General features: G+C 41.9%; 1 long non-coding RNA gene across 1 annotated transcript; it reads right to left on the reverse strand.

Annotated features, from left to right (window-relative positions):
- Window positions 1-19: 19 nt before the first annotated feature.
- LOC140909066 (uncharacterized) lies at window positions 20-9,818 on the reverse strand. The gene is made up of 4 exons (XR_012158064.1): window positions 9,661-9,818; window positions 7,156-7,260; window positions 1,626-1,715; window positions 20-621 (listed from the first exon to the last, which is right to left on the reverse strand). It is a non-coding gene; the product is annotated as an uncharacterized lncRNA (long non-coding RNA).
- Between the last annotated feature and the right edge of the window lie 10,966 nt (window positions 9,819-20,784).

A 20,784-nucleotide genomic window follows, 5' to 3' on the forward strand; every position in this document is an offset into this window, starting at 1 on the left:
TAGTAAAAAGGAGACTGTCTTATTTTGGAAAATATTTCTTTTTGTATTCCTTCTGTGAACATTACTGTAAATGATTGTAAGGTAAAAGACACAAAATCTCTCTTTTTAACTCAGGTAATACATTTAAAAAATGCATCTCTCAGTTATTGTCACCATGAAAGAAGAGACAGAACTGGTAACTTATCTGTGTTTACAAACCAAAATCTGCTGTGAAAGTATAAAATAAAACATGCCTAAATTTATATAATTGTTGTTGTTTCCTTTCATCTGTAGAAAGCAAATAGAATTACTCAGTTCAATCATTTAGCCTTGTTACTTAAAGTGAGCTAGATAAATGGAAATAGTTTTGCACTATAATGCCACCTTTTATTTCCAAATTCCATGGGGAGAAGGCGAGAGCAGGAGAGGCAAACTGCAGAATTTGTTTAAATCAGGAAATGGGCTTGATTTCCCCGATCATAAAGATTAACAATATTGATCATTAGAGGAGTTCAACTTGTTCATCTTCAGTCTTGTCTACGAATTTCATGGAATCTTCATGCTATTTGATTCCTTTTGTGTAACTAAAACAAGAAGTGAACTTGTCAGCATGGATCACCGTGAATTTAACAGGAAATTTAGCTGGTGAGAAAGGTAAAAATAAAGCAAAGTTAGTTTTTTTGTTTTTTTTAGTGGAAATAAAAGTGTTCTAAAGAGTCAGATGTGTATATAGGCTGGCTTCAGAGTGGTCTGTGTGAATGGACTGGGTCCTTACTCCATCAGCAGCAAAGCACACAATAGGAATAATTCACCCTGCGTTGCAGTCACACTAGTTCATCTCCTCCACCACACTGAACCCTCCTAGTTCAGATCCACCCCTTCCCCAATTCTGCCACTTCTGCACCACTTCTGTAACCCACTACCGTCCTCTGAGTAGGAGGAGGCACTGCTGAAGTGCACCTACAGCCCAACAATTCCCCATTGCTTCTAGCCCCATAAGAGTTGTGACAGTGGGAAGCACAATTTAAGGTATCCCCAGCTACCTTTCATAGCCTGCATCTTTATCCCCAGCAGAGAACGGGGGGAATGGTATTCAGCTTCCCCTAGGTCCCTGTGCAAGTTAGTCCTGGCAAAGGTATGAATCCGGCCCACAGGCCCAGAGTTACTTCCAAACTCACTTCCTGGGGTTTGGCTTTAGTGGTACTTGCACTTTTGTCTTGATTTCTCTGGTGGAATTCAAGAGAAGAGAGAAATTTGTATGTCTGTTCTTAAGTCTGTCTGAAAAGTGTTAAGAAATATAGTTTGTTCAATGAATGTGTTGTTTACAGAAAGCCTTTAGTTCCATTAGGTTCACTCCATCCATCCCCACCTTAACTTTTAGATCTAGGAGGGAATGGATGAAGAGCCTTATCTACTTGAGTTCCCCAAACACTTTGTTCAAAATTAGAGTATCCATGAAAGGAAGGACTCCAAGTCTGAGTCTGTGACTAACACTTTTTCACAGAAGTCACTAGCTTCTCCTATTCCTTTGTCCTGTCCCAAATCAGTAACTGAAAGTAAACTTTAGACCAAGCAGGAGAGAAAAAGGAGAGCTTCTATTAGGTAGACAGCCATCTTACTAATAATTTTTAAAGGGATTAATATACCTAGGAGTGGTGGTGTGGGGGACAGGCAACAGGGAGTCCAGAAGACTGTCTACTATTCTGTTCCTTGTCTGCAGCCAGATCTTCAGAGAGCTGTAAAAGATTGGTAAGTAACTCAGATACAAGGAAAACTGATCCAGGCTACAAAGTGCCTGAAGAGTGGGAGGCTACTTTTATTTTAGGCACAGGAAATTCACAAGCCATTAGGGAATCTTTACAAAGCTTTAAATGAGTATCATTTCCATTGCTAACTCCTTAATATATGCAAACTTCAATGGCTCTATTCCACGTGATACCAATACAATTTATAGTATCAACGTGTTTTGAAATTGCTGACATTTTTTGTTGTGTTCCATAATGTCATATCTTCCTGTAGATTTGGAGCATACTTTCCCAAAGAGGACAAAATGAAGTTCACGCAGATATTCACAATTAAAGCAGTGTTTTCATTTTATGGTTCCATATGCTAGATTGCACATAACCATATGTGCTCGTTTCACTTCCACCTATTATGGAGCTCAACCTTTTCTACGCTGATAAGAGGATCCAAGGCTTCTGGGAGTATTGTGCATGGTGGATACACAAAGAAAACTTGTTCCAGTGGATCTCATGGGTGTCCTAGAAAGTTCAAATGATATTATGCAGGGTTGCCTCATTTTCAGGATAGGGAAGACAATGCTGTGGGAAGCATGGAAATAACCTTGAAAGTTCCAGTTAACCACAAGGGCACTGAGAAACTTCACTCCAGAAATCAAGAGCAAGTCTATAACAATCAGTTGAGACAGTACTGTGAGCGTGTAGTGTATCTACTGATGGGGAAGTGAGGATTCGTTTTAACTCTCTGTTCCTGAAAGCTTAGAATTTATGGTATGACAATGCTGTATAACCAAAAATATTGCTTTAAGTGCATACCACAGAACATAACTAAAGATCTCAGCAGTCAATGTTTGTGTAGAGTCTTAGCTGAATCCACTGTAGCCGTCTGCATCCATGGAATGAAGGTTCAAATATTGGCAGAATATTTAATAAGTGCGAGACCGATTCTGTGGATCCTCTTGCCACAAGTAAATATCATCAGATCTGTGAATGAATGCACTGGGTAGTGGATTTGGCTACAACAGTGTCAGACATAGCGATGGAAAACAGGTCAGAGAAATGGCTAGCATGCGTAAAGTTAGAATGGGTATATCTACCTGTGCTGCAGTCTCACCTGGGAAGTGAAAACTCCCTGGCTGAAAATAGCACTATAAGAAGCATGACGTTGCAAATAAGCTGTACGTTTCCTTGTCTAGAATAGTGTGTCATGTCCTTTCTTGGGCAGGGGGAAAGGCAAGTCTGGAACATGTTGGTTCTGCAATAGATCTTTATCACAATATTCACTTTGCACTCAGTCACAGTCAAGCAACAGAAAGAAGTAAATGAACAAAGTAAGCTGAAACAGAACAATCCAGAACTGGAAAATGTGTCATCAGAACTCTGACAGCCATTTGCAACACACTTGTATGTGGGTGGCCTGGGTCAAAGAATATGAATTTGATGATCCCGACAAAATGCTTCTAAGGCCTGAATACCTTTGAAATATAGTAGTTAAGAAGACATTTTTGTTCAAAGGAAGTACCACAAGGTTGTGACGCTAAATATCAAATGCTGAGGCGAGGCACTGAGTGCCAAGAATACTCTCTGGTTCCCCTGCTGCCTGACATTGCCAGTCCAGCTGTAGTCAGAAACTTGTCCGTTAAACCTATGTTAGGCTGTCCGGTGGGGCGTTTGTTCAGAGACATCACATCTAGCATAAAGGAGGCAGACAAAACAATTAATGAGAAGTGCCACCACTAGAGGTCAAACATGCTGCTAACACAGATAACGTTGAAAGCACAACATTTCTGATTCTGGTCAAGGCCTAATTGCCCCTCTGCTCCCAAGGCTTGATCTTCTGAAGGTTTCTATTTCAAAGGCAAGAAGTCTCCAGAATTTTTATTTAAGGATGGATGGCCTTAAAATCAAACTAAAAGCAAGTTAAAAAGTAGCGCCATTACAACAGTGAATTTGAAGGATCCTTGGAGTGAATATTTGCAAGATTAGTTTTAAAAACGGGATATGCTTTCGCCTTGAATAATTGCAAAGACAACATTTTCAGAAAGCCAATGAACTTTAAGATCTGGTTATTTAAAGTTACCATTGGAAAACTGTTCTAATGAATTATTCCCAATGGTGGCAGTTCTGGTTAGTTTCACCACTTTGAGTATCATTTTAGTCACCTAACACAGTATAATGCATATTTAAGCCACTGAATCTTGTCTTCTGGCAGGTACTTTCTGTATATTTCCTGAGGGAGTATTCTCTCACAGTGTAGCCTAGATGTCACCACAAATTATACTTATCTTTGCCAAAGCACCTGAGAGGTTAAATATCAGGCTTATACCTGGGGAGAGAGGAGAGCTTGATCTACAAGCACACACTTGAAGTCTTGTCAGATCAAATCTGTATCAAACTTCCTTTCAGAGAAAGGCTTAAAATTAGACCTAAATGCTTCCCAGTACAGCATTTTCACAATACAGAACTCTCATGTTCATGATCCTGCTCCATCTGGCGCTGATCTCATGTGGTCAAGGGTCTGTGTAGGTACCCAGTGCTGCCCAGATTCTGGTGGCACAAAGGAGTCTTAAAGCCATGCTTTGCCCTCCCATGCTGGTTTATGCCTCTGTGCTGTACCTCCTGAGAGGCACAGCACTGACTCTTCCCCTGTATCTTTATTTATATACACACACACCATATTTTTTCAAGATTCTGGATTGGATTTACCATTTTTTGGCAGGTGATGGCATCCTGTTACCCTGCATGTTTCTTTTTCCATCAGGGTGAAACTAATTTGAGATCTTCCCAGAGGAAGAAGGTTCAGTAAGTTATGAACACATGTAAACAGGCACATATAACAGAAAGTATTTACTGGCCTTTTGAAAGCAAGTTGGGTGGAGGAGCACAGTCAGTTTCTTGCACGGTTGGGCCTTTTGCAATGCTTAGATGAAAGGTGCTATATAAATTCAAAAGTGTTTTCATTTGAATTATGGAGAGGCACCAGCCACTCTCCATAGCTAAGGCTGCAAACAGATTCCTTGGCAAAGGTTTATTTTAGACCCCACTATAACTTTGTCTTGGAAGGTTAGTTTGGCCTGAAAAGACGATGTTTTGAAGGCAATGAGAGATGAAGGCATTCAGTGCCTCTTAGGAGTTCAACACCTCGCAGAATTAGGTCCAACGGGTAGGATCCACAAAGGGACGTAGGTATTGCAATGCGGTGTGTCACAGCACCTAACTTTTAGGCACCTGGAAACTCACAGGAATACCCCAGCCATCCCCAAAGCCCGAGTTAGGTGCCTAGGGTCCCCATACAATGAATGGGGAGAGACAGGCACCTAAGAATGTGATCCACAAAACGTAGCATGCTAGGCAGGAAGCTGCCTAAGTTAGCCAATGGGTCATGATGATGAGAGGGATATGCTAAGCACTATCTCTTTCATGATGGTAGGCACCTAAGTCCAGGCTGCAGGGAGGTGCCTGTCTCTGCTTGCAGTCCATGAACGGGAACCTGCCATTTGGAGCCAGTTGGGCTTAGGTGCTTCAGTTCCTCCATGGCTCTCACCCAAAGTGCCTAGCTACCATGGTACTTGGTGTTCTTAAGATAGATAATTGGACTGACAGAAAGCACTATAAAAACAATTATGTCTCTAAACCTCTGTGTGGTAGGTAAGTATTCCCCTATTTGAGATGGGAAAATTGAGACAGAGATGTTAAAGGGCTTGCACAACCTGTATTATGGTAAAGCTGGGAATGGAACCCCGGAATCCCACCAGCCAGTGCCATGCTGTTTATTGATAGGGACTATCTCCCATTTCAACAACCCCAACCAGCACTTTTTATAACTGCACAGTACTAACTAGATAAATAATCAGAAACCACAGTAATTGGACTTCTCAGAAATGTTTTGTTATAGATATAAAACACATTTAACAGTTTGCAGAAAAACAGTGTTTGGTTATTAGTCAAACACTGCGAGAATACACTGCATCATCATGAAAAAGAATATTTTAACACAGTTGAGACTCCATTAACAGATGTGTGCCCTAATAAAGTTCTTTTACCTTTGGTTAGACAATAGTCAGTAAACATGTGTATATGATTTTGTTGAGACCACTAAAACTAATAATAATTTAGTTTTAAAGTTATAATGGTATGCAGGTGAGGAAAACAAATTGTTAAAAAGGATTTCAATACCATAATATCACTGATTTCAATGGAGCCAGGGTTTCACCCAATATGCTTTCATTCCATTTTTTAAAAGTCAGTAAAAGCAGGTTTTTAATTTGGATTTAAACATTCCATTATAGTGCTTGCAACCTAGCATTGCCAAATTGTGCTGGTGCATGAAATCCAGAGAGTGACACGGACCTCAAAACTCTCTAGAAATGAAAGTAAAACTGACCTCTAAAAGAGTGAAGAAGGGCTGAAAGGAAACAGTAGAAATAGTGCAAAGTAAATTAGACTGTATTTGTTCTTGTTGATTTATTCTAACCTAAGGTGTTACTATTAAGGTAGGTAAGGAAGTTAGTGTGATAACATATTTTTTACCCTGACCATGTCCCTTTTAAATGAAGAAATAAATGTAATTTAGAAGCATAGAATGTAAGGCTAGAAGAACCGCTAGATCAGGGATCGGCAACCTTTCAGAAGTGGTGTGCCGAGTCTCCATTTATTCACTGTAATTTAAGGTTTCACGTGCCAGTAATACATTTTAACATTTTTAGAAGGTCTCTTTCTATAAGTCTTTAATATAAAACTAAACTATTGTTGTATGTAAAGTAAGTGAGGCTTTTAAAATGTTTAAGAAGCTTAATTTAAAATTAAATTAAAATGCAGAGCCCCCAGTCTGGTGGCCAGGACCTGGGCAGTGTGAGTGCCACTGAAAAATCAGCTCACATGCCGTAGGTTGCCTACCTCAGCACTAGATCATCTGGTCTGACCTCCTGTATAGCACAGGCCATCAACCTCACCCAGCACCTACATACCAACCCAACAAACAAAATGAGACCAAAGTATTACAGCTCACAGGACCAGACTATTATGTGTCACAGGCAGAAAACAGGAGGGACTGAGATACACCAGTGCTTGAGACCCCCACAATGACAGGGAAATGATTAAGTGAGATATATGCAGATAACCCTGGCAAGTGGGAGCGAACGCCTATCCCTGTAGTGCCTCCAGAGGGGGGGGAATGGGCCACTAGGGTTTCGTGCTGGATCCAGAGTGAGGAGTTGTGGGAAGATGCCCAGCCAGCTCTCTCTTCCTTCCTTCCAGTCTGCCTGATCCTGGGATTCCCTGCACAGTGCCTGCTGCTGCTGCCTTAGCAGTGACCTGGGTCTAGCTCCTTAGAATGTTTATGTTCATTTATTTTGGCAGGCTGCCACAATTTTGCTGCTGATACAAATAGCAGAAGGGAAATGACAATTTTCAAACCAAATTTTCAATTCATCCAAACCTGAATGGAATTTCATGGGACAGAGAAAAGGACTTCTCTTCTGCCAGGGCTTTTCTCCTGCCAAATTTCAAAGACCTGCTGCAAATAATGGAGGTGTTGGAATTCCTATAAAATAAATAAGTAAAATCTAAATACAAAACTTTGCAAGAATCTTTTATGATAGCAAGTATTAGGCAACCTAAATATAGGAGTCATCACCAGCTTCCCATATTATTTCTTTCCAGTTTACTCTTTCAATTAAGCCTTAGTCTTTACCCAGATCATGGGAAAGGATGGGGAAAATTATTCAGAAATGGTTGTGCACGTTTTTCTTTCTGTGACTGAAGCAAATGGCTTCTGGTAGAAAGGGGAATGGCCAAGCGCTAGACGTCTGATCCAGACTTAAGTTTTGTCTGTCCTAAAGCTCCACTATTGCTACTAGGGGTGGAGCTCCACGAGGCTAGTGCAGGGGTGAGACATGTTAAGGAAAACTCAATGTTGACTCAGCTTCAGAGTCAGGTTTCATCTTTTGATAGTTCAAGTCTATCTGGCTTCTTTGTTTTTCATTTTGGTTGGTTTTTATTTAAGTGATAGACGGCCATTTTTACCATCCAGGCTAGCTTCTCTAGGCATTTTCTTCAAAAAGGACATCTCCACAGACTCATACACACACCACTCCTCTGCAACTATGCTGGCTCCTTTCTCACTTCCAGTTTGTACCAACTCCACTGCTGCCTGGGAACCAATCAGTTTGCCACCTTGGGTACTTGAGATAGCCTGGTTGGCTGGCAAGCTCAAGGAGGCAAGTGAATTGATCTTCAGACTCCTCTTCCCCTGCAGAAAACAGCCCTCGCTCTCCACTGCCTTGCACTTCACATAGTCACTTATACCTATGCAAGATATACAATGCTACCAAATCAAAAATAGAATGTTTTACACCCACTTTGCACAGGTGCACAGCAAAGAGTGTGCTGTACTTTGAAGCTCGCGGAGGGTCTAGAAGGAGAGTCAGACTGCTGCATAGATTTCAGGATGCTTGCAAAGATGCCTTAGTATCCTTTGGACTCTGTGGATGATTGGGAAAGGAGTGCAGAATGCTGCTCTGGTTGGTGGTCAGCTTGTAGATGGAGCGAAGTGGACTGCATCAAGCTTTGAGATGACTGGAGTCAGAGGAGGAAAGAATCTGCTGTGGATGGGCCTGTCACTTGCACACTGGACTGAGCAACTATCAAAGAACTCATCGGTGCATACCCCATGCTCTGTAAAGAGTGACAGTGCTCCTGATTGATTGCACAGGTGCAAGTGACTACGTAAGGTACAAGCCAGTGGAGAATGAGGCTTGGTGTTTCCAAATATATGCAGATCCTAAGAGGGTTAGTTTTGTTGGAAGTTTTCCAATACAAAGGGCTCAATCCTGGGCTTTGTACTTGGGAAAACTGCCATCAATGTTTGTTGAATACAGGCAACAGCTTTGCCTCAGTGAGGACTACAGGATTGGGCCAAACACAGTCAAGTGGGTTTGGATTTTTCAAGAATGTGTCTTTTCCATTCCTAAATCTGATTTTTTCAAATCACTACCTTCTGCTGTAGTAGAAGTGGTTTATATATTTTTAGCAGTGCTGCAAACTTCAGCCTCAACCGAGGACTCTTCTCTGAAAATATTATTGCTCCCCAATGACTTCAAATCACTCTACCCTGTGTAAAATGAGCCACAAGATTAACACTCTTAAACTCCTCTGTTTGGCAGAGATTTACATTTGGATCCAGAGGATGTAAAAGCCAGTTTGATGAGAACAGAAAGGATACTTTATTATTTTGTATATTCAGATACAAAGGTATTTCTCGCTGCTTTTACTGTCATGGAACGAAAAATGTGGTGGAGTCAATGTGAGTACTGCTGAGTTAGAGGTTCTACCTCTCTCTACACTAGCAAACTTTAGTCATTTTTTTGGCTAAAAAACAGACAAAACATCCATTACTTTATGCCCTCCAATACTATATACACTCTCTGCTCTTCACTACCCTTTCTTTCCTCTTCCGCGCACAGGGCCAAACCAGAAGAGTGTATCACTTATAAAAGGTCCAGCTGCAATACGAAGTAGATTAAAAAGTAATGATCATCCAGGGATTAAAGTATGTCCCTCAGAGCTCCCCCTCCTCCTGCCTCTTTACTAACTAGTGAAGTGTGAACTCAAGTTGCAGTGGGGGAGGTTTAGGTTGGATATTAGGAAAAACTTTTTCACTAAGAGGGTGGTGAAACACTGGAATGCGTTACCTAGGGAGGTGGTGGAATCTCCTTCCTTAGAGGTTTTTAAGGTCAGGCTTGACAAAGCCCTGGCTGGGATGATTTAACTGGGAATTGGTCCTGCTTCGAGCAGGGAGTTGGACTAGATGACCTTCAGGGGTCCCTTCCAACCCTGATATTCTATGATTCTAAGTGGGGCTGCATCAGGCAGGAGAATCTGAAGTGAGAGCAACAGGAGGAGCTAGGACCTCTGTGGGGAGTGGATGTGCTGCCAGCCTTACCTTGAGTAGGTGTACAAGCATTGGCACCTGATGGGAAGAGAAGAATTCTTTAAGATGGAAGCTCCCCGTCTTTCTTCTTCCCCTTTTTTTTTTTAAAGTCAGGAAGATCTCTTCCCTTGCCCTCCAAGCGGAAAGAGGTAGGATCTGGTGCCTCCTCCCCTAAGAGAAAAGGGTGACTGTTAGTGGTTTCCCCTCCCCTTGCCAAAACCCAGGGGAAATAATTCTCTCTCCCCCCCAGCTGGCAGCTGAAAGCCCCCACTGCCACCACCCTGTAGAGCTCCAAACCCTGTGCACATAAACACTTTCTCACACACACTTTTGTTTGACTAGCAGCGGGCCTGCTTGGGGAGATGGACTCTTCAGATTCATTCAATTCTTTCTCTCGGTCTTCCCATTGCTACCTCCCATCCCATCACACAAGCCGATGCAATGTCACTTTATCACATGACAGCAATCCCCATGGAGACACACAACCACCAGAACTGGTGAGCCCCCCTTCTCATATTGATCTTTAATCACTCATGCTTAGCCAGTAACTTTGTAAAAGCCTCTGAACCCTGCTTTGGATTCCGTCCAGCACTCTAAAGCAGTCGACCTAGTGATCTCGCACGATGGCTGCTGAGCTAGTAACGTTCACAGAGACTTATGCCTCAGTATCAGCCCAACAAGCTACACGTACTGAGGCTTCACAGAAACCTGAACCTTTGCATCATCCCTACAAACTAGCACTACATTCTGCTTCCAGTTACACCAGTGCAACGGCACTGAAGTCCATCATGCTGCACAGGAGGGGAAAATTTGGCTCTAGATGTCTATAGCATGGTCTTAACTGCTGGAAGAGCTAGCCTTGCCGAATAGAAGTATCTCCGCGCCTGCACTAAAAAACCCACAAACCAGACAGACTTCAGCACTAGCCGCGCATAGAGGGAAAACCCCTGGGAAAGAATGAGCAGACCCTAGTAGGTTTTTTGAAAGTCAGCACAGAGACCTACTGATGTGTATACAGTATAGGGCAAATCAATTGCAATCTCCCCAGAGTGCTGAACATCTTGTTTTCTCCTATATGTTTGATGTTCATTTTTTACATTTTCTTTCTTTGTATTGTTACAAGATGGAAGGGAAGCTCTGTGTAAGCTGAACAAAACCTGCTTATTTGTTTCAAGACTTGCAGTCTCAAGGGCCCACAAGCAGTGAGTCCTACAGAGAGTTGTATAAGATTAATAGTTTATAATAATGATGGGTAAGCTTTTATATTTTTTTAATATGGACCTGTTTCTGTTGCAGGAATAGACTTATGAGTTACTCTGTAATGGATTTGAAGCCTGATCTATGATTTTTTATAATACATGCTGACCCATGGATACACTTTACTATCAGAATGAACTGCTCTTAAAATAAAATTCACAACAGAGCAGCAGCCATAACAGGGCTCTCATCAGCAGGACCCAGACTTTGTGCATGATGAGGGTAACAACTGGTGTGGAGAAATTAATAGACAGCCATTGTCCTTGCACCTGGTCAGCGGTCTCACAGTCTGAGACTATAAACAGGGCAACCACAGAGAAGACTGGCAATTTTTTTCTGAAAAGGCATAAATTAAGCAATAACTATAGTAAATATATAATGCATAAATTGAAAGGATTAGTAAAGAATATAATGAGAGATGATGAACTTTTTTTTCCCAATTAACAAAAGCTTTTTAGTCCTCGTCTTATGAAAAGAAAGGGGAAAAGATGCTCTTATAAATCAAAAAGTGGGGAACAGCTAGATGAGGGAATGCAAATCAATATCCCAGCACACAGGACTAGACATTAATCCTCATTAATCTATGTAGATACTGCAGCAGTAGTAATTTTGATGGTTGCTTTTGCTAGCTAAAGCAACAGAAGCCTAATTTGCACATAAGGCTCATCTGTTCGTAAAAGAAGGGAAGGTGGAAGAACAGCAAATGATGAAGGTGAGTGAAGCTATCCTTACTACATAATGTGGCAGCTATATCTTATGCAAAAACATTTTTGTTTATCATAGATATCATCAAGATTCTGAATTTGTAATCATTACCATCTTAGTAACAATGGGGGCTGGGAGGAGGATTGGCCTTGATTCAGCAAAGCAATTATGCACATGCTGAAATTTAAGCCATACTTTAGTGAATTGGGGTAATTATACATCTGATTATTGCTCCTCAAGCTCATTTGGGCACCATTAATAATGGACAACAATTGTTTTGCTGGACTGTTTTTTTTGTTAATGTAAACTTTAAGTAGTTTTTTACAATTCTCCAACAATAGATGTGTAAACTGATGCTAGTGTTCAAATTAGTAATAGCAATTGGTAACAGCGCTGTAGCTCACGAAAGCTTATGCTCAAATAAATTGGTTAGTCTCTGAGGTGCCACAAGTACTCCTTTTCTTTTAGCAAAACCTATGCATCTCTCGGGGATTAAATTAAAAAATGGAAGCTTGAACAAACAAATACCAAACCAGAGCTTCATATATAATAATTATTTATAACAGAAGAATAATTCCCTGCACACAAATCATTCAGCAATAGAAAGTGGATTTCAGTGACAGAGTGTGCTTTTTCAATGGAACTTTTAAAATTAAATCCAGTTTTAAAAAGTTTTAAAAAGTGAACTCACCAAAAGTAATATGAAGGTCACTTCATTGCTTTACATGCAACAATTATTGTACATCCACAGAAATTGATAAGATCAATTCATTCCTACGTAATTGTCTGTGGAAAATCTTTAGTCCATTGGAAAGAGTTTCTTGCAATGTCAGAGATTCTAAGAGCAAATCAATCTAAAGCATCAAATAGAGTAAGAAGATGATGGACATATTTAGGACACTCTTTAAGGATGTCACCAACACAACTACCATGGCAAATGATAGTATGGACACCATCTGGACAGAGAAAAGGAGGGTGACCGAGAGAAACATTATGCAGAACAACAGAGACAGAAGCCAGATCTATCAACATGACACTCAGAAGCCTGAACAGCCTAGCACAAGGCTGAAATAAATGGTGGAAACTGGTGGATGCCCTATGCCCCTGAGGATGAGGTAGGATAAAGAAAGAAAAGATCTTCTTACAGGCTGTGAGCAGACTTGTTAAGATAGCACTTTGGGCCTTTGCAAAAATATAATTAATTGAAAATTCTCTAATTGTCTATACCAATTGTCTATATTAAAGAAAAAATGACTCAAGAATTTGTGGCAACTGACAGATTAAATATTTAGTTTCTTTTTTATTATTGTTTGAAAATCATAATAGAATTGCTAACTACTTCTTGTCTGATACAAAAGTATCCTTCTCCAGACCTTCATTTTGAACTCCATTAACCACTATTAATTTTTTTTATTAAGTTGCACAAAATCTACGAATACAGACTAACACGGCTGTTACTCTAAAACAGACAACAATGCTGTCCAGAAGTACCAGAAGTAATTTGATAGGCATAAAAATAAGGAGGAATCCCAAATTCAGTGCATAACACAACTAAATACAGTAAACTGATCTAGTAGGCCTTACTTATAGAAATAAACCATTGCATTAATTATGGCCAGATACTTTCCTGGCACAGAGTTTTATCAAAAGGAAATGTATTGAGAAAATTTGTGTATCCAGGCTTGGAAATTTCCAGGAAGAGAATACAAAAAGGGGAGTTTATCTAGAGCCAATTATATCGTTATTGTAGTGCACCCATGTAACAATGGGCATAGTATGGATTAGCCCTAATTTAACACTTTAGATACACATATTTTGCATACTGAGAGCAAGATTGCCATTTTGCAGTCTACCCTGTGTATAATTGTGCTGCTCTGGAAGTAGACCAGGAAGCAGATTGTGACTCATATTTGCAATCTGTGCTCCGGATCATACCCTGTTCTGAAAGGGTGGAGTGGGGGAAGGAGGGTGGATGATGACGTACCCTGTGCCATCCCTATATCTGGCACAATGTTCTATACATTTCCTGACTGGGACAGAGTTTTGACTCTGCTCATTTCCTGCCCCTTCCTACCCACATGGATGGAGAGGCATTTAGCAAACCCATGGAAGCTGCTCTCCCTTCAGCATGGCTACTCAAGGTACGGGTAGCCAGTGCAGGGGATAAAGGCGTTGCCTTATGTCCCCTCACTCTTATATGTGGACAGGAAGGAAGGCTACAGTCTGGTCCATAGTGTTTTGTGGTATCATATACCAGAACATCCTGTTGCAAAATATACACATAAGGGACAGTTAAGGATGCTGTGGGAAACATACCTTTTATTTTCCTGACTTTTGGAAGGAAATTATGTAAATCACTTTTAGAAGAAATTACGTCAGCCCTGCAGAACCAACACAGCTAAGAGGGAGTGAGCTGATCCCAACCCATCTTGTGCGTCAGCAACGGAGTTGTTTACTAACAGTATGTCTACACTACAATTAAACACACATAGCTGGCCCGTGAGCTGACTAGTAGAGCCCTGCAAATCCACAGATATTTGCTTTATATCCGCAGATATCCGCATCCACGGATGCGGGTATCAGCAGATCACGGATCAGATGTGAATATCCACGCAGGGTTCCACTGTCTAGGGCTTGCAGGGCTCAGGCTAAGATGCTGTTTAATTACAGTGTAGATGTTTGCGTTTGGGGTGAAGCCTGGGCTCTGAGACCCTCCCACCTCACGGCACTTACATAATACCCTAAATTCCCTCTAAGCTGCATGGCTGCACAGCTGCCTATTAAGCCCCGTGCAGGGGCTCAGGGCTGCAGCGGGGAGAGATGCCTCTCCCTACCGGCCCCAGTATAGAATGGACCAAAGTGGACCTGCCATGGCTAGGGGAGAGGCGCCCTTCCCACTGCCCCAACACGGACCTGTCCCAGACTTGCCATGGCTGGGGAAGAAGCGCCCCTTCCTCGGCCCGGCCTAGGGCTGCCAGAGCTGCCACAGCCAGGGAGAGGCACCTCTCCCACTGCCCCAAGCTGCTGTGGTGAGAGAGGGCTGCGGCGAGTCCTCTTTCCCCACTGCAGCCCTGGGGCAGCCTGCACCCCCAAACCCCTCATCACTAGCCCCACCCCAGAGCCCAAACCCTGCATTCCCGGCCCAAGCCCAGAGCTTTCACCCCTAGCCAGAGCCCTCACCCCCTGCACCCAACCTTTTGCCCCAGTCCTGGGCCACCTCCCGCACCCCAAACCCCTCAGGCCCAACCCCACCCCAGAGCCCACACCCTCAGCCAGAGCCCTCATCCTCCCCAACCCCAACTCTCTGCCCCAGCCCTGAGCCCCCTCCCGCATCCCAAACCCCTCATCCCCAGCCCCACCCCAGAGCCTGCACACCAGCCCTCTGCGCCAGTCCTGAGCCCCCTCCCACACTCTGAACCCCTTGGTCCCACCCCCACCACATGAATTTTGATATGTGTACCAATATGAAGGTGATGTGTCACATATCACCTCTATATTGATGCACATAACAAAATTCATTCCACACAGGGATGTAAAAAATTAGAGGAAACACTGGAGGGGAGTATATAAAAAACAGATAGAGAGAAGTAGTAACTATGGTTTAGTGCTAATTTCATTAGTCTAATGCCTCAGTTGCATATATTTTGCATTTATAGAACAAGACTGTCATTTTACACTCTACTCTGTGTGTAACGGTGCTGCTCTGGACGCAAATAGAATTAAATAAAATAGAATTTTCAAGTTAAATCTTCTTTGCTCCTAAAGACAAATATTTTATTTTAATTTATATATACATTTTAATTTTATCAACTTGAACTTGGCCTTTGACCATGCCTTTCACGTGGTCCAATAAAATTGTAGGGTTTGGGGGATTTCTCCTACAATGTCATTTTAGGTTGTACTTTACACTTTATTATAATCTTGAATTCTCTCTGTCTTCCAAAATCACCTCAAAGAAACACTACTACAAAAACCTACTTTCAGCCAGCATGGTGCTCAGACATTATGATAAAGAGGGCCATAAAAGTACCTAGATTGACGAGTTATAATGCCTTATATTCTTGTAAAGTTTTTCAGCCAGGAAGATCCTAAAATGCTTCACAAGCTCTCTCCTTGGCATTCCCTTACTCTCTGCAGCAGTACTGCTTTTAGTGTGGGACATACCTTGCTTTCTGTGCGAGCAGATTCTAAATAAAATAACATTGTTCTAATTAATTTATTGAAAACAGAGAATGTTTTCAGAACATCACCCCTGCTTTGATTTTCTAGTCTCTGTGCTTTGGGCAGCATTGTGTGCCCCGAATTTCTGTATCATCTGACTGCCTGGATGTATTTTTTGTGAGGTACTACGCTGGATTTTTGTTTTAATGTTTATGTAAATAAACTACATAATTTACCATGAGGAACAAATTTGAGTCAATATCTTTAAATACAAACTACATTTCTTATCTTCTTAGAAAATCTTGTTAGTAGACCTAGAGAAAGGCTACTGACTCTCTTTCAAGTATGTTCACATACCAATATTTTTGGTCAGTATAGCTAGCTATTTTCTAAACCACCCACCTGAAGTTTCAGGCTAAAACTTGCAGTTTCAAAGGTTCAGAGGAGGAGTGAATTGTTTGGGAACACTTGTTCAATCAAATAAACAAAAAATAAATGCAAACAAAAGGAATTCTATATCAGCTACAGTCAAATCCAATTTTTTAGACAATATTTCCAGGATTTACCAGCATTTGCAGCAGAGGAATAGATAAATCAAGATACATATGATTAACTGTTTTGCCAACCTCTTCCTCTTTGAATTATCAAAGCAGGAAATCAATAATGTAAACATGTCTAGTTATGATAAAAAAAAAATTCTGTCTCATCAAAAAAAGTATAAAGAAATGGGAAGAATCTTGTGGCAGATGGGCTTCCAACTGACTTCTTCAAAAATATTGCATATAATTTAACTCCTTATGCAGCTTTTAAATAGCTCATTTGAGAGTAGAATGCTCCTACCTACCCTGCTTATGGATGTGTGATAGCTGTAATCTTTAAGAATGAGTTTGCTGCTGGGGTTTTAAGTTATGTACGGGGGTGGGGGAGGGAAGTACACTAGAATTTTTGGCTTCTTAAAATCAACTTTAGAAATGACTTAATATGAACTAGTCATTGTTTAGAATAAAGAAAATGTTATTTTAGACGGAGGTGCCATGCTCATGATTGACATTTACATGTAAAGAAAACTGCCAAGAGTTTTGCAGACATTTGTGGTATTGCGCAAGTGTACTTTCCTTTTAAAATGGAAACTTGCAAGTTCCTACTAATGCCCTGTGAGTCATGACCTCTTTTACTGCATATTCAATGACAAATGTAGCAGCAGCAGCTGCTGAAAGGTATCCATGTGTTAGAGGTAAGGAAAAATGGCACATTTCCCCTGGAATTTTCATTTTGAAGACAGAAGGCCAAAATCCTGTACTCATTAGAATCATAGAAGGTTAGGGTTGAAAGAGACCTCAGGAGGTCATCTAGTCCAACCCCCTGCTCAAAGCAGGACCAACACCAACTAAATGATCCCAGCCAGGGCTTTGTCAAGCTGGGCCTTAAAAATCTCTAAGGATGGCGATTCCACCACCACCCTAGGTAACCCATTCCAGTGCTTCACTACCCTTCTAGTGAAACAGTGTTTCCTAATATCCAACCTAGACCTTTCCCACTGCAACTTGAGACCATTGCTCCTTGTTCTGTCATCTGCCACCACTGACAACAGCCGAGCTCTATCCTCTTTGGAACCCCCCTTCAGGCAGTTGAAGGCTGCTATCAAATCCCCCCCTCTCTCTTCTCTTCTGCAGACTAAACAAGCCCAGTTCCCTCAGCCACTCCTCGTAAGTCATGTGCCCTAGCCCCCTGACCATTTTCATGGCCCTCCGCTGGACTCTTTCCAATTTGTCCACAGCCTTTCTGTAGTGGGGGCCCCAAAATTGGACTCAATAGTCCAGATGTGGCCTCAGCAGGGCCGAATAGAGGGGAATAATCACTTCCCTTGATCTGCTGACAATGCTCCTACTCATGCAGCCCAATATGCTGTTAGCCTTCTTGGCAACAAGGGCACATTGCTGACTCATATCCAGCTTCTCATCCACTGTAATCCCCAGGTCCTTTTCTGCAGAACTGTTGCTTAGCCAGTCGGTCCCCAGCCTGTAGCGGTGCATGGGATTCTTTCATCCTAAGTGCAGGACTCTGCACTTGTCCTTGTTGAACCTCATCAAATTTCTTTTGGCCCAATCCTCCAATGTATCTAGATCACTCTGGACCCGATCCCTACCCTCCAGCGTATCTACCTCTCCCCCCCAGTTTAGTGTCATCCGTGAAATTGTGGAGAGTGCAATGTATCACATCGTCCTGATCATTAATAAAGATGTTGAACAGAACCGGCTCCAGGACCGACCCCTGAGGCACTCCGCTTGATACCGGCTGCCAACTAGACATTGAGCTGTTGATCACTACCCATTGAGCCTGACAATCTAGCCAGCTTTCTATCCACCTGATAGTCCATTCATCCAATCCATACTTTTTTAACTTGCTGGCAAGAATACTGTGGGAGACCATATCAAAAGCTTTGCTAAAGTCAAGATATATCACATCCACTGCTTTCCCCATATCCACAGAGCCAGTTTTCTCATCATAGAAGGCAATCAGGTTGGTCAGGCATGACTTCCCCTGGGTGAATCCATGTTGACTGTTCCTGATCACCTTCCTCTCCAAGTGCTTCAAAATGGTTTCCTTGAGGATCTGCTCCATGATTTTTCCAGGGACCGAGGTGAGGTTGACCAGTCTGTAGTTTCCTGGGTTCTCCTTCTTCCCTTTTTTAAAGATGGGCACTATATTTGCCTTTTTCCAGTCGTCCAGGACCTCCCCCGATCGCCACGAGCTTTCAAAGATAATGGCCAATGGCTCTGCAATCACATCAGCCAATTCCCTCAGAATTCCCAGCATTAAATAAATCAATCGGAAAACTGAGTTCTCTGATATGGATTGAGCCCTATGTAGACTAAACAAATAAATGTTAGAAGTAAACATTTTAAGACAAATAGGGAGACTAAACATACGAAAAGATGTCAAAGAAATGCAATAGAAATAAATTGGACTCTAAGTGGGAAGAGGAGGTGAGGACACCTAAATGGCCCAGAAGAAAAGGAGAAGGAGAAATACAAAAAGTTACAAAAAGCAGCTGGGCAAAAGCAGGAATGCTTTAAATGTGATATCTCCAGTCCAGTGAAATGGCCAAATGAACAAGATGGATTGCGAAGTCATTGCTCAAGAAGACAGAGAAAATTAGGGACAGACCCACATTTGGTCTTGGTGAAACACTGGAAGGCGTAACTGACTGAACATGTCATACTGCTTAAAGAGTTCAGGCAGAGAGACCCAGTCAAGATAAAGACAAGTGCTGGATGGTTGTTTGCTATTGTGGAGAGAATCTGTGAACAGGCCAGCTCATGCAGGAAATCATCACCACCAGAACAGGCGCCACTTGAAGACTTGCAGTATGACACCTGCAGAACCTGAGCAGGACCAATCCAGTGTCACATCGGACCAAGAATCTAGGACCCAGGAAGAACCTCTGAGGGAGGGGTCACTGGAGACACTGAGCTGTTCAAGGCAGAGACTGTGATGACCCAATCAACATCCCGTGGTACTATTGTTGTTTGCTATCATGACAGTGGGAGTATGTGCTTTAAGAGGGTTGTGGACCCAGACCGCTTTCCACAGTGAATCATGCACTGGTCACCTCTGACTCCAGCCCGCATTATTAGTTAATTTATATAGGCATGTGTAATTGATTTATTATTGTATAGTTAATTGATTTAAAAGGATGGATGTAGTGACTGTGTCTTTAAGAGGCTTGGTAGTGGTACATGCAAGAAAGTAAACTGGCTGGATCCAGTTGCAGCGCACGGGCAGCGTGGTCTTGAGCGGCTTACAGTAGAGGTTTGTATGAAACTACTGGCTGTGTCTCTGTGTTACACTTCGTGTCCAATACCAAGAGAAAAGCATTATGAAGTTAGTGTTTCTGTCTCTAAAGGCTGTTAGGCAAAGGCAGTAGGCAAAGACAACTAGGCAAAATAAGTTGACAGTTTCAAAGACACAGAGAGCTGAGCTGCTAGCCGTTTCTCCTGCTTAAGGCTCGTCTGCAAATTAACCTTTTCTCTGCCCAACACAGGGACCAATCCCTGCTTTCTACTCCCCAATCAACAGACAGCTTGTCAATAGTTCTCTGACTTTTCATAGAAGGCTGTGACTTGCCACCAGGAAATCTCCCGAGACTTATATGCAAGGGTTCCATACATACATTCATAAATTCCAAGGCCAGAAGGGACCATTGTGATCATCTAGTGAGTCTGACCTCCTGACATAACACAGGCTATGGAACTTCTCCAAAATAATTCCTAGCAGAGATCTTTTAGAAAACATCCTATATTGATTTTAAAATTGCCAGTGACGGAGAATCCACCAAAACCTTTGGTAAATTGTTCCAATGGTTAATTACTCTCACTGTTAAAAATGTACACCTTATTTCCAGTCTGAATTTGTCTAGCTTCAACTTCTTGCCATTGAATTGTATTATATCCCATGTGTGCACTTAAAGATTGTAATCAAGTCACTCCTTAACTTTCTCTTTGTTAAGTTAGATAGATTGAGCTCCTTGAGTCTCTCTCTAAAAGGTATGTTTTCTAACCCTTTAATCATTCTCAGGGCTCTTGTCTGCATCCTACATTCAGCTGATTATCCACACTCCCCACAAATCTTTTTCAGTCACTCTTTCCCAGGATAGAGTCCTCCAACCTAAGTATGGCCTACAATCTTTGTTCCTAGATGTATACACTTATATTTAGCCATGATCAAATGCATATTGTTTGCTTGTGCCCAGCTTACCAGGCAATCCAGAATGCTCTATATCAGGGACCTGTCCTCTTTGTTATTTACCATTACCCAATTTCTGTGTCATCTGCAACTTTATCTGTGATAATTTTATGTTTTCTTCCAGGTTATTAATAAAAAAAAAATGTTAAATAGCAAAGGGCCAAGAACCAATCCTGGCAAGACCTCATTAGAAACATCCCCTTGATGATGATTCCCCATTTACAATTATATTTTGAGACCCCTCAGTTAGCCAGCTTTTAATCCATT

The sequence above is a fragment of the Lepidochelys kempii genome, chromosome 3, assembly GCF_965140265.1.
Source record: "Lepidochelys kempii isolate rLepKem1 chromosome 3, rLepKem1.hap2, whole genome shotgun sequence".
Classification (NCBI taxonomy): domain Eukaryota; kingdom Metazoa; phylum Chordata; order Testudines; family Cheloniidae; genus Lepidochelys; species Lepidochelys kempii.